General features: G+C 40.1%; 1 long non-coding RNA gene across 1 annotated transcript in view; it reads left to right on the forward strand.

Moving 5' to 3' along the window:
* The first annotated feature begins 2,740 nt into the window (after window positions 1-2,740).
* LOC115068955 overlaps window positions 2,741-15,469 on the forward strand; it is a 74,261-nt gene continuing 61,532 nt past the window's right edge. The window contains exons 1-2 of the long non-coding RNA XR_003848315.1: window positions 2,741-2,915; window positions 3,718-3,894. This is a non-coding gene — a long non-coding RNA (uncharacterized LOC115068955). The remainder of the gene's footprint in view (window positions 2,916-3,717; window positions 3,895-15,469) is intronic.

A 15,469-nucleotide genomic window follows, 5' to 3' on the forward strand; every position in this document is an offset into this window, starting at 1 on the left:
CCTGTTTTGTGTCAAGCATTATACTACCTTGAGTACTCCACAGGTGTTGCTTTATTTAATTGTGTCTTCAGTATCTTAGGTAGACTTCTGAACTCCATTTGTAGGTGAGAGAACTGAATTTCAATTAAAACCTGTCCAACACTCTACAACTAGCACACAGCAAAGATGTGAACCTTAAGATTATTAAAAATAATTTTGTCTGCCTCAAAAATTATTGCTCCTAACCAGTGTACCATATTGCTTACCTGTGTTTGTTTGAGATCATACAGCCCTGACCACACAACGTGATACAGTAAGCAAGCCTGGCCTACAAGTCATGAAGCCTAGGAGCTAGCGCAGATTCTGGCTCTTAGCGTTTGACCTCTTTGAGCTTCCAGATCCTCATATATAAAATGAAGTTAGCAAAACACCACTTGCTAGAAGGATTAAATAAGAATTAAAGCATAAATCTGATATGGGAACATATTGTGATCACGCTGTATGTGCAGAGGAAGATGATATAATGGCAATGGTGGTGATGACATGAGTTGTGATTATTGCTTGTGCCTCAGAAAAATCTTTTTTAAAAAAATTTTATTATTTGTATTTTATGTGTATGCATGTATTGCCTGCATGTGGCTGAGTGCACCCACGTCGTGCAATGCCCGTGGAGGTCAGCAGAGGCTGTTGAATCTCCTGGGACTGTAGTTACGGACAGTTGTTAGCTGCCATGTGGCTGCTGGGATTCGAACCCAGGTCTTCTGCAAGAACAACCAGTGTTCTTAACTGCTGAGCCATCTCTCCAGCCCCTGTGCCTCAGAAAAATCTTAAGCTCTCAGTAATTGTTCTCTTGGAAAACAACTGGGGAGATATTTCATCTTCCTTGAGCAGCTTTGCACTGGAACAGCAAGGCAGATATGGAATGCTGAAATGACAGAGGAAAATGGATTAACCTGTTAGCAGAAACTGTGCTGGGCCATTGAATTTGGGAAGGCAGAGGTGTCAGTTCTATATGTACGTATTTTTCTGAATATTCCATTTGCACATTATGGTCAAATAAATAATTATACAAATGGAAAATATTCATATGTACACCTCCATAGAGACACACACAGATACACAGACACAGATAGACAAAAAGACAAACAACAGAGATAGAGTTAGAGAGAGAAGAGGGAGAGAGGGAGAGATAGAGATAGATAGAGAGAGAGAGAGAGAGAGAGAGAGAGAGAGAGGCAGCAGCAGGAAAGACAGACTTTGAATCCCCTAAACTTGAGAGACTGTGTTCCTTAGGTGAAGTTACTGTCTCTGGTGCAGAGTTGATGACAATTCTGTGGTTTTTCTTCAAAATATCTCCTGTCTGATTTCTCCTTACCTTGCTCTTTAGACTTTAGAATTTCTTTGTGCTAGTAAAAGACATCTGATGAATGAGAAGGAGAAATGGTTTTGTGGTGTGTATGGTGTGTTACACAGGCCATAAGACAGAGGCCTTGCTGGGCAGTGAGGATTCATATGGAAAGAGAGGCTGGGTGATTCTCTGATTTGAGATGAGGTTTGAATCAAGTCAGAGAGAGAGACACATGAAAAGCCAAGGCCAAGTGAGGTGGGGTTACTAACAGTAAGAAGTTAGTATGGGAGACTCTACACTGAACAGAATAGGCTGCGTCTAAATCTACAAGGGGCGGATAGTATCAAGGGTGGGAATTTCATACAAAGAGGAAAGGGTGACACAATATAGATATATTGATGGGAACAACATACCTGAATCTTGAATAGAAAGGAAAGCTATGTAGCCCCATATACTTGCAAAGCTAAGAAAGACATAAAAGTTCGTTAAAGTTCATTTTGAAATTGAGCTCTTCCACTTAACTCATTGTGCAGCAGGGAAGAAGCCGCCCACCTAACAATAAAAGTCTTAGATTGTAGAGTCTTCATGAGATGTGTAACAAATGAGAAGATGTGCCTAGAAGTGTTCATGTTTCATAAATGATGGTAATAATGGGCTATCATCTTACTCTTTATCATATGAGGAAAGGAACTCTCTTTTACTCTAGATATAATCCCTCTGGAGGGCAGTGGAATAGATTTGGGCAGATGTGTGTGTCCCAGAGATAGGCAGTTAGTGTACTGGGTACTTTCTCATTGCTGTGACCAAATACCTGAAAAGAAACAAGTTAAGTGAAGAAGGGTTTATTTTGGCTCACCATTCAAAGCAATGGAGTCATGTCAGGAGGTGCTAGCAGTGGGCTGGCTGATACCCTTAATCATTGCACCATTAATCGAGAAGCAGAAAGAGATAAACTCTCTCTCCCTCCCTCTTTTCTTCTTCCTTTCTTTTTTCATTCACTGCAGTACCCTAGCCCCTGGCATGGTACTGTAAACATTTAGGATGAGTCTTCTAAACCACACACACACACACACACACACACACACACACACACACATACACACGCACGTACACACTTGCATGCATAGAGGTGGTCTCCTAGGTAATTCCAAATCCCATCAGGTAGACACGGAAGATTGACCATCACAATAAGTATGCAGTTTTGAAACTGCTTACATTGGCAGTGCTATACTAATTGATAATGCTATAGTAAATCCAGAACTAATTATTTTATTTTATACTAAAAGATAAGTTGATTGGTTCAGTTGTTAGACGTGAGCTCACCAAAATCCAAGAAAAGAGTTGGTGAGTCTTCTGATAACCACACAGGAAAAGGACTCAGCTGTCCACTTTTCCTTCCTTCTCTCCCAAAGTTCTAACCTAAGAGATAAACAAGAATTAAAACATTTGAATCTCATCTACTATTTTTTCTCTTGTCCATATTTGGGTGGCACATGTGAGGTCAACATACCTCTCACCTCACCATTCCTCACAGAATGTGATATTCAGGAAGATCCCAAGGGTCTTGGCCCTGGACAAATGCTTAAAGGTAAGAGATGTTTTTCTCCCATCTCAACAAAGTGCTCCACTATCCAAGGGAACTAAAAAGTAGAGAAGATGCTTAGAGCAGGAAAAAAAAAAAAAAGAGTGAATATGTCCAGCAAATGAACTACTGTGATTCAGGCCACAAGGCATCTTTGCATGCATGACCCTGGTGGCTTCCCAAAGCAAAGATCAATAAATGCTTTGTCAGTTTTACCCATTTATTTTAATGAATAAATGAGATGATTTTATTTAAATGAAACATGATAGATAAAGCAACTAGCAGGATAACTAGCTCAAGATACATACTTAGAACATCATTGCTAGCAACATTGCTGCAGATAGTAATATCAATAATCATGTGGTAAAAACAACAAAGGGATGATAACCATAGTATAAATGTGAGAAGAGGCGCTTGAGAGATGGCTTGGTGGTTAAGACCACTGGCTGCTCTTGCAGAGGACCAGGGTTCGATTCCCAGCACCCACATGGCAGGTAACAACCATCCATAACTCCAATTTCTGGGGATCCAGCACCCTCTTCTGACCTCTGTGGGCACTGCATGGTATGGGTACACTTACGTGCATGCAAGCAATATACTCATACACATAAAATAAAAATAGTAAATAAAATATTAATAAATATGAGAAGAGACTCAGAAACCAAGTAAAGTTTGCTCTTTTGAGTAGGCTGGTACATGAACAGATTTGTGCTTAGGGAACTTGCCTTTTGTTATATAGATTCTATTTCTTCCCTAACTTCCCTTCATTCTCCCTTTAGTGCTTAACAAAATTCTCCTTGAAAACCAGAAATTATTCTAGGTGCTTCAAGAGGAAATGAAGAGAGGAAGACATGTTTTTGCCTGGACCAGACTCTATAATCAGAACAGATAATGCTAGAACTGGTTAGGATGGTGATATCAGGAACCCAAAGAGAAGCTAAGCTCACATCTCTTCATTATGGATTGAAGTGTGTCCCTCCAAAGGGTAAGTTGACATCTTAACCCCCAGTAAGTGTCTTTGTAAACATAATATAATGAAGATAAATCTATCATCATTATGGGTGAAGGAAAAGGAGACACGGAGACCATGAAGGAGAAAACACTGTGTGATGAAGGCGATAGGGAAATAGTTGTGGCCTATCACAAGCCAAAGAACACCTGGACTTTCAGAAACCTAGAAGAGATAAGGAAGGATCTTCCTCCAAATAGTTTGGAAAGAAGATGGCCGTGATTTTGATTTCTGACCTCCCAAACTGTGTTTCTGTTGTTTTAAGCCGTCTACTTTGTAATAATACTTCATTACAGCAAATGTAGGAAGCTGATACACTCCCCAAGGGGAATCTTCCATCTAGGGTTTGTAGGAACTTAGGAACTCTGCAAGATGATAGGATAGAACTCCCAGTCCTAGGATAGAACTCCTAGGATAGAACTCATGGTCAAATGAGCATCTCAGCATCCGGTCCTGTTTTCCTCTCTGGTTTTAACTCTTGGTTTCTGCCACCCTCTGCAAAGAGGGGAACCCAGGCTTCACTGTCTTTGCTCATGCAGCATTGAGAGAGGCTGTGTGATGAAGGACCCCCTCTGAAGGCTTCTTGAACTCACCTGTCTCTAATAGCTATCTCCTACATAGCTGTAATAGTGGCTTTTCTGTTTCTGGGACAAAATACCTGACAGAGATGACTTAAAAAAGAAAGGTTCACAGGGTGTGGTGGCACACGCCTTTAATCCCAGCACTCAGGAGGCAGAGGCAGAGGCAGGTGGATCTCTGTGAGTTCAAGGCCAGACTGGTTAGTGAGTTCCAGGCCAGCTGGGGCTACAGGGAGACCAAAAAGACCAAAAAAGTAAAAAGTGGGATCGTGCATGCACAGTACTTCAGCCCTCTTTCATAGGGGTTCCAGTTAGTTATGGTAAGGAAGGCATGGCTGGTGGAAGCCCCTCACATCACAATGGATCAAGAAGTATAGTAGGGTCAAAACCAGGGGCTGGCTAATAGATTTCAAAGCTCCACCCCTAGTAACTATTTCTGTCAGATCCTACCTCCCAAAGGACTCACTGCCTACTAAAATAGCGTTAAAATATGACTAGTTGGAAATCAAGCATTCAAAAAATTAGTCTGTTACCACAGAAATTGGGGTTCCTTTTTTTTTTTTTTTTTTATATTGTTTTTTAATCATTATTTTTTTAATTTTTTTTTCATACAGAAGAATTTATTCCAAGGCAATTGACATTGAGACGTTTTCAAATGCATTTCTAATCTCTATATACATGACTATCACTGGTCACAGTCGCCCACCTTCTGAGCTCCTCGGCATCTGAGCATGAATACAAACTCGTCAGATAGACAGCCTTCCTCTCCCACTAGAGGCTCCATACTCTGCCATCCCTGTCACTGTCCACTGTGTTGTCAGCCCCCTCATCCATTTCCCCCCGTCTACCCTTCTGGTAAATCTAGTCAGCCAGAGGTCCCTGTTCCAGGAGGGTCAGCTGTTCCTCATCTACGGCAATCCATTGTCAGTATTCCTTTGGATAGAATTGGGGTCTGCTGTTCATTTTTCCAGTAGTATGTTGGGTTACTGTCTGGAAGAGCCTTTATCTATCCTAGCCACCAACTCGACTGAAGGTATCGCCTGTCTGGCTTTGTTGTTTGTCGAGTAACTTTTAGTTATGTATATGTATGCTCTTATGATATTATGTTGGCCCCTTTAATCTTTGGTTATACTTCCCTTTTGGGTGTTTAAGGACATACAATTGGACCAGATAAACTGATTTGTTTTTACTCTTGAGGTCGTTAGAGGATTTGTTCCTCAGGGGTCCCATGGGGTTGGGAGGAGCCCCTGGCTCCTTTCTTTTACCAGCTCCATCCATGTGAGGATAAGTCAAAGGTCCTGCTCGACCATTGTTGGCTTCTCTTGGAAGCATGGAGGAAATGATTCCTCCATGTTGACCCTCCTCTTTATAGACTGGACACTGGCTCAAGTCCATCTGGTGGGGTCTCCTATGGGTGGTTTTGCTGATAAAAGAATTTAGATATTGTCTTGGAAGGAAACTTGAAGACAGTTTTATTAGAATTTGAGAGAAAAACAGAGCAGGCACACTGCCCAGAACAGGGAGATGGAGAAGAGGAAGACAGGAAGCTATGCCCTGTGCAATAGAGGCTGGTAAACAGTAAGGCAGAGGAGGTAGGAAGTAGAGCTTCAGTGGGTGGTTTTGCTGATAAAAGAATTTAGATATTGTCTTGGAAGGAAACTTGAAGACAGTTTTATTAGAATTTGAGAGAAAAACAGAGCAGGCACACTGCCCAGAACAGGGAGATGGAGAAGAGGAAGACAGGAAGCTATGCCCTGTGCAATAGAGGCTGGTAAACAGTAAGGCAGAGGAGGTAGGAAGTAGAGCTTCAGAAAGTGAAGGAAGGCTCAGACCACCAAAGAAAGCATGCCTAGGCTTTGGTCAGTATCTGAGAGAGATGAAGAGAAAAAAGAAGGAAAAGGAAAAGTTACACTTTTCTGAGTTCAGACTCAGAAAATCAGGAAGGCTACATGGCAGAGACGCTGCAGTGCTGTCTGATGGAAACTCAGTAAACAACGGCACCCAGGGAGAGTCTTCTGAGAAGAAAAAGTACATTATCTCATTATCTCCTCTCTTCTTATAATATCTTAAGGTGACTCAGATTTCCTGGGTGAAGGGGTGTGTGGACTCCTGTCCAGGTGTTTGACAGGCCCGGCTGGATCAACTATTAAAAGGAGGAAGCGATAGTATATAATGTATTGGGTATCTACAGAGCCAGAGGTAGAACTTGGATTCATTCTTTTGACCAGGAGGAAGTAACATTGCCTTAATGGGGCCTTGAGAAAGTGTATATGCCTCTACCTTTCCATATAGTAAATTTAAAGTCTAAGGAAGTAACAAAGCTCATGTTTCCCTTTGTAGTGTCACCAGGAAAATAGGAGGTGACGTTCAAAGCCTCTGTGGCCTCTAAGGCTACTGTAACATTTCCCCCCCTTGAGTTGAGACCCTAAAATCATTTAGAAACATGACCAGTGATCAGAGTCCCCAAGTATTTCTGGCATTTCTGGCCTCTAGCCTGGCTAGGATTAAGGATATTTCTGGATTCTGGCTAAGGACAAGAATCAAAGTTCCTATTTCTAATTATATGCCCAATTTTTATCTCCTGTCTTTATCATTTTCCCCTTTGAAGAGGTAACGCTAACTTCCATGGGGACTTTGGGTTACAATCAAGCTTACTAGTTCCTGTGGAGTAGGGTTATTGGGTGTAGCCATTGGGGTATCCCTCCAGTGTGCCTATCTAAGGGACTGCAAAAGTGTATGGATGGTTCCATTTATGTGACAGCCAGGTATAGGGATGCTATAACCAGATGTCTGTGATTGGTACCTGGATAGAAGTGTGAGAGACAAAGTAAAAGCAAGAGGAGTCAAGGAAAAATAACCGTTGAGTAAATTGGGGTGACAAGGGGTTTAGGGTCTCCACTCTTGTAGACTTTCAGGCTTTGGGCAGGTAAATGGAATTACATTGTCACAGGACTATCTGAGGGTGGATTGACTGCAAATAGGAGATGAAATTAAAAGAGCAGCTAATTATACAAGGTCCAAAGAGCAATAGAATCACTATTAAGAGTATAATAAATAGAACGTGTTTTTACCATAGAAATCCAGAAATCCAGTTCTAAAGCTGTTTACCAATAGGATGGCGGCACTTGATGAGGTTTTATAGATCTTGTAAACAAAGGAGACATTAGCAGAATTATAGGGCGTATATAAACAGCATTTTGTTCATAGTTACAAAGAACATGAGAGTCTGTAATCTTATAACAGCTGGTAAAGCCGTGATTGTTCTACCTGGCATGTCAGTCACCCATACTCAGGACGGGTAACTAAGTGTGTGTGTTAGATCAGTTGAGGGTTGATTCTCAGATGTCATTTGAACTTGGGCGGAACCTTTTGCTCCTTTAGTTTTCTTTTCCTTCCTTCCTTCCTTCCTTCCTTCCTTCCTTCCTTCCTCTTCCCTTCCTTCCTCCCTTCCTTTTTTTTTTTTTTTTTTTTTTTTTTTTTTTGAGGCTATGAGTCAAGGCCTTGCTGTTGGCTGAGTGGCTTCCTTTGAGGACATTTCTTTAAGTGTTGGCTCTCCTCTTTGCAGAATGTACACTGATTAGAGTTGTCTGGGTCTCCTTTCTCATCAAGAAGGCAGGTGTCTCTCCAGAGCTGCAGGACTCCTTGAAAGGTAACCCACAGTCCCCTAGGACCTTGACCTTGAGGGGCAAGTCTCAAAATATCAATCCTCTTGATCCCTATGTCCAGATTAGCATTAGTCTCCAAGTATAATTATTGAATACCAAGAAGGAAGGTAGTTATACCAGTGTTGAAGAACAAGTCATGCTCTAAAATTCTGCTGTATAAAACTTAGAAATAAAACTTGACAGAGACAGAGTTTTAAAATCTCACTTTAAGACTCAGTTTCTTTATTATACGTCTAAGATACTTAGTAGACACTATAAGCGATTATTTTGAAAGAAAAGAAAGCACAGACCTAAGTCATTTTAAAAAAGATCTTTAGTGGGGCTGGAGAGATGGCTCAGTGGTTAAGAGCACTGACTGCTCTAGCAGAGGACCTGGGTTCGATTCCCAGCACCCACATGGCGGCTATGAATCGTCCTTAACTCCAGTTCCAGGGGAATCCGAAGCCCTCTTCTGACATCCGCAGCATTGCACAACACAGGTGCACTCACATACATGCAGGCAATACACTCATACACATAAAATAAAAATAATAAAATATTTTTTAAAAAAGACCTTTAGGAATAGCAGATCCTGGAGGATCATCTCCCTATGAGGGCAAATGTCCATGAGGTTGGAGTTGAACCCTGATGCTACCTACGTCCTAGGGTACTGAAAGCCAATCTATTTTTCAAGCAATAATGATTTCATTTAAACCACTTATACAATCAGAATTGAAACAACGATTAACTAAATAACATCTTGAGTAAGACTATTTATCTGACTTTTTTTGTTTAAAAGAATTAACTGCACCACAAACTGTAAGAAATTTGGGCTAACTTGGCAGTTTTAATTAATGTGACCATTTATGTATAAGCCAATGTGAACCATTTAAACAATATAAAAATATAAGCACATATAAACTATATATATATACATATATACGTCATCATATATAAAGTGATTTTTTTGAATATCAAAGATTTTATATTACTTTTCAATTTTACGTTAGATTGTTGTCGGATTATAGTTTAATAACATCAACAATCCTTAATCAAAATCAGTATTTTTAAAGACATTATTTTTAATAAAACATAGAATACCTTTGATCTCAAAGATATAGAACCTATCCTGATTATTGATAAGGCTTTAAGCAGACTAAGCAGGTACCAACAGCTTGGTTTTTAAATGGCATTTTTCCCTTTAGTTTAAATTGCACAATTTAAGAACAGATTGAAAATCTGTCTTTGGCAGAAGAAAGCACAGGTAGACAGGCAATAATTTTTCCCTCTTAATGTTAAAACCATAAGTTAAAACTTGGCTTAGAAATGTAAGATATTAGTTACTATTGTTATCTTAATACTTAATAATAAAGCTATTTTTATTATACATAGAGTAAGTTTGCCTAGATTTTGAACACCATTGTTTTTGGTATTGTGTCTCCTGTATTCCTTATCATGAACAGGAAACTGACCAGAGATAATTGACAAACACATATATCTATCATTGTACCTGTATTATGGCTTTATAAAACCTCATTTAACATTTATATACTAAGAATATTCTTGAAAAAGAAATCCATAAGAATTAATCCAATAAAGATTTGCAATGTACATTACCCAAAGGCATCCCAGTCAACACCAGGCATTTTATGTCCTCTTATTTTTGTTACCTGTGACTACTATACAATACAATAAAATAAATAATATTTTAAGAAACTGCTTTGGAAAGGAATCATCATTAACCTATGCATCCAATGTCAAATTTTATAATCTAATAAAACTTCTATTTTTTGACCCCCAGTGAATATTGTTTTAAATAAACAGCATTTTAAGAATTTATGAAACATTTAGTAGACCTACAAACCATTTTCATAGGTCTTAAAGATTTTACTTTTAATTGTATGTGTACATCTATTCACTGGGTGCAGTGCCCACAGAGGCCAGTGACATCTGACGCCCCAGAGCTGGAGTTACAGACATTAGGCCGATGTGGGTACTGGGAAACAAACTCAGGTCCTCTGTAAGAGCAGTAGTACTCTTAACCTCTAAGTCCTCCCTCCAGCTCCTTCTTAGGTGCTAAGACCATAAATGGGTACCTAAGTTTCTAAGTACATCTTTATAAGGACTTTGAATATATCCCACCAACATTCACACACACGCACCCCCCCACACACACACTTTTAAGATAGGTATGTTGAGACATAAAAATTATAAACTGGGGCTGGAGTGATAGCTCAGTGGTAGAGAGCACTGGCTGCTCTTGCAGAGTACCCAGGTTCAGTTTCCAGCACTCACATGGTGGCTGACTACTGTGAAACTCTAGTTCCAGAGGATTTAATGCTGATTTCTGGCTTCCATAGGTATTGCCCAACATAGGTGCACTAACACACATGCAGGCAGTACATTCATACGCATAAAAAATAAAATAAAATATTTTTAAAAAAATTATAAACTAATTTCAGAGTGCAGAAAAAAATGAATGAAAGAAAAAAATCTTACTGACTTCAGGATTGTTCCTCAGTTATTTTTGGGATTCTAAGGGCAAACAGTTCCATGCTGTTCCAACATAGAATGGCATACAAACATTACATGGAAACATATATCAAGAATGTAAAAAGTTCCCATCTTCATCTACCTTCCTGGGGAACAGGTTAGCTCCTGTGGAATCTGTAAGGCTGCCTTTTGTTTGTCTGTCAGTCTGTCTTGAGACTCTTCAGTCCTGTAAAGTGGTCCTGTCAGGAATGAATTTTTCAGGTATCAGTTCTTTAACATCGAAAAGGTGCTGTTCAACAGTCAGGTGTGTAGAGCCTAAGGTTCCTGTATCATTGAAAGTTCTTGGGCTAACACAATCATTTGGTTTAGTGAGTGTTAGGAATAGTCTTTGGCAGTAGAAAAGAAAACATGCAGCAATAGGTCTGGAAAAGTGTGACCCATTGGGGAAAGCCACAGGAAGAAAGCAGGAGCCTGCTAAGAAATGGGGCCTGAGAATTGGGGTTTTGAGAAGCCCACTTGAGACCAAAGAGAATCAAGACAGAAGACATATTTAGATGTGGTCTGTGGGTACTAGTTCCCCAGTGCTGTTTGGGGAATCCAGAGCAGCTTTCTAGTTTTTCGTGCTGTTGAAAGACTATGATTGAAAAGGATCAGGGACTCTAGTGGTTCTTGAGGTTCCAGGTGTTTCCCATGGGAAGAGTGGTATAGACATAGAGTGGTGGATAACCAGAAACTCTACTCCTACTGTGCTATGTATGGTTGCGTTCTCTCCTTTTAAAATATTTATAATAGTTACCTATCCAGGTAGAGAGCCAAGAAGGCTTATATATAAGGCACTGTAGATAATTTACCTTGATTTTTACAAAATAGGTCCAGTTATAGACTGGTATTAGAGTTTAAGATTATATGTTTTGGTCACATTTTTTCCTCACCCAGCTTGAAGTCAGGCTAGATGGTATTAATGTAAAATATTAGCCCCTTTTTCTTTAGGTTCTCAGGATCAGATTATTTCAACTCTTCTTAAAAAAGCTTATTTGAGGATTTTATACATGTGTATAAGGTGTTTTGATCAAATTCACCCCATGCTTCTTTCCTTCCAATTCCCCCCAAACCCTCATACCAAATTCAGGCACTCTTTTCTATTTTTAAAAATATTTTATTATTTTTATTTTATTTTCTGTGTTTGAGTATATTGCCTGCATGCATTTAAGTGCACCCATGTTGCCTGTGGAGGTCAGAGGAGGGTGTTGGAGCCCCTGAAACTGGAGTTACAGACCATTGTTAGCTGCCATGTGGGTGCTGGGATTCAAACGTGGGTTCTCTACAAGAGCAGCCAATGTTCATAACCACTGACTCATCTCTCCAGCCCCTGCACCCTCTTGTTTTTAAATTTAAAAATACTTTTAAGCATTGCTTTCTTTAAGAAGTAACATGACTATATTGGAAGGCTTTGTATAGGTGGAGAATTTGCAGTGTGTGCATGGGTGTGGGGCCATTCACTGGAGCATGGTCAGCCTACCAGGAGACACATCCCTGAAGAAAGCTGACTTTCACTCCCCTAACAGCCATCAATTGCCAATAGTTTCTATCTAGGGGTGAAACTCTGTAAACCCCTCTATCCATGCATTTTGGCGAACATGATCTTGTGTCTGTCTGGTCCCATCAGTGCAGTCATAGCTGCTATGAATGCCAGTGTGTAATGGTCCTGGCATATCTGGAAAACACTTTTTCACAGCAGTCCTCCATAACCTCTTGCTCTTGCAATTTGTCTGCCCTTCTTTTGTCTTCATCCAAACTCTTGAGGCTGTGGTATTGCAGGGAGTCCAGGGAAACTGAAAATGAATTTCCCATAATGCCTAAGGAGAGAGGGACAAATCCTAGAACTTCTGGAATGGAAAAAGTGTCCCTTTATGCATACTCTGGACCCAATCAACCTCTATATTCTACCCCCAGGTATCTGTGGGAGTGCCCCTGAGTTTAGCCGCCAATGTATTTAAAACACTGATGTGTGCTTACAAGTGCTTTGGGGTTTACCCTTCCCTGGCTGATATTTAAACTGCCTTGCAGACTCTCTCTCTCTCTGGGAACTAAATCTCAAAACACTGGGTGTAAGTCATTGCTACTATGAGCGAGTATCTCTGAGATATTTCCTCTACCTCAGTGGAATAATGTCTTTATCCTAAGAAGCTCTAAAATAAAAATAAACAAAAAATTAGAGAAAAGAAAAAAATAACACCACAAACAAAATGCAGTGCCTGAGCCATGAGAGGAGCAGATGAGAGATGATTGGCTTTTATGAATAACATTAGCCTCTTTGCTTTAAATGATCACTTAGACTAACAGTGAAGTGGGTGGGGTTTTTTCCTTTGGGTCTAACACTCAAATAAACACCTTCAGAATTATCTCTGTACCCATATAGGACAGAATTTTCTACAGTAAACAAACAGCAAAGAACTGAGAGCAGTTTGAATACTAGAGCAGAAGTAAATAAAGCACAGAATAAAGTTAATTAAGAGTTAAGAGGGGGAAGAATCCATTGTTAAAACAATGGGTGTCTGATGTGCATCCTTGATTTCTCAGGGAGGGAGTTTAGCCTTCAGAGGAACTGGACAGCACTCAGTGTAGCTTTCCTGTTTCTGTGATTCTGGTAGGTATCTGGGAAGGTAAAGAAATATAAAGGAAGAAATGGAGAGAAGGATGGAATGTGTGGATGAAGACCAGGGGTGTGGGCAGGTTGAGGGATACATTGATCTTGGGCACTCACCAACATCGGGAGACTTAGGCAGTTGTGTGGGCATATTAGTTACTTTTTGTTGTTGTGTTAAAATACCCCAACAAAAAGCCTTAAAGGAGAAAAGGGTTTACTGTGGTTTAAAATTCCAGAGGGATAGAGTCTATCATGGCAGGGAAGGCATGACAGCAGGATTGCGAAACCCTCCCATTTCATCTGGACTCAGAAAGCAGAGAGAGAAAGAACAGGAAGTAGGGTCAGGCTATAAAACCTGAAGACCTGCCCCAGTAACATACTTCCTCTAGCAAAAGCTCCACCTCCTAGGTTCCATAATGTTCCCAAACAAGTTCACCAACTGAAGGCCAGATGTTCAAATTCAAGCCATTTCTCATTCAAGCCATCACAGTGGGCATTGCCATTTTGGCTAGTCACACGATCAGCGCCATCTTGACTAGTGATGTCCCCATCACCATCTAGGTTAGTGGTACCATTGCCACCATTTTGACTGGCTATGTACTCCTTGTCACTTGGCTAGTCACACATGTTTCTATCTCTAAAGAATGCAGCACCACGTAACACAGACCTATCCACCATTAAAGCATGCATCCCCATGGGATCCATGCATCTCAAAGATTAAATGTGTGCAGTCACTCCTTTTTAAAGAAAATGAGCAGTTGATGTAGGTTGGCATAAGTGTGGTAGGATACATTACCCCTGTGGCTGGAGAAAATGGTCTGGGGTATATAAATACAAAACAGCAAAGCAAAGAAAAGAAAAGGAGGAAAGGATATCATGGTCTCAGTCCCAAAGAGAGGATTCCATACATCATACCACCAATTTTGGAACTCCAAAAGATGTTATCCGGATCTCCTTTTGATCTTCCTTTGGCTCCTAGGTCTAAGGTCCTTGGGCCTGGTCACCTGTTGTGACCTGAGACGAGCTTCTTTAGAAAACTTTTGTGGTTGCCATATGTTACTAGAAAAATCAGGGTTTCTTTTCATGAGTTTATAGTCTTGTTAAACAGACAATTTAGACAGAGACTCGGAAGGAGGCTTGAGGACATTATTATCAGAGTTTGAGAAAACAACAACTGGACATGTAATCTGCAAATCTCCCCAGCTGCCCAGAATAGGGAGGTGGGGAAGATGAAGAGAGAAAGCTATGCCTTTTGTAATGGGGACTGAAAAATACCTGTATGGTGGAAGATGGGGGAGTAAGAGCTTCAGAGAATGAATGAGAAAGCTTAGAGCATCAGGGAAAGGCACTGTAGGCTCTGGCCAGCATTCAAAAGAAAAACAGGTAGAAAAGGAAGAAAAGTGAAAATTATTCTGTGAGTTAGGACCCAGAAAAGTAGGCAGCCCACGTGACAGAGGCTCTGCAGTGCAGCTGCATGAGGGAGGGGCTTCTGGGAGGGAAACATGCTAATCTCATTACAAGGATAATTAAGCCTCCCTCTCCTTAGCAAGTCTTCAAGTGACTCAGATTTCCTGGGTGAAGGGGTGTATGGACTCCTGTCCAGGTGATTGGCAGGCCCAGCTGGATTAACTATTAAAAGAGGATGACAATAGTATAGAATGTACAGGGTCTCCACCAAGGGCCAGAGTAGAATTTAGATTCTATTCTTTTCACCAAGAAAAAAAATAGCTTTGCCTTAATGGACATCAACAAATCCTATATCCCTCCACCTTTTCATACTGTAACTTAAATTTAAATTTAAGGAGTGGCAAAGCTGAGTTTTATCTTTTTTAAAAATTATTTATTTAATAACCACATACTTAGAAGAAGCATTTCATTACAACAGCATTGACGTATTCAATAACAATTTTCTGAGCTAAGATGTATCTCTTTCAAAATTGGCTGTAAATTGTTAGGTTTACAGTTGAATTATTACAGTTATACAATATTGTACTCCATATAAACCCTATAAGACATAAAATTAAATGAGGTTTTAAACTTCAAAAAAGATCTCCATTTCATTATTAAAATACACAGTTTCATACAGAAAAATTCATTTGTAATACAATTGACACTAAGATGCACATGCATTTCTAATCTCTATCTGATTATTACTAGTCACAGTCAGTTACTTTCTGAGCTCCTTGGCA

The sequence above is a fragment of the Nannospalax galili genome, unplaced genomic scaffold, assembly GCF_000622305.1.
Source record: "Nannospalax galili isolate Female #2095 unplaced genomic scaffold, S.galili_v1.0 scaffold229, whole genome shotgun sequence".
Lineage (NCBI taxonomy): Eukaryota > Metazoa > Chordata > Mammalia > Rodentia > Spalacidae > Nannospalax > Nannospalax galili.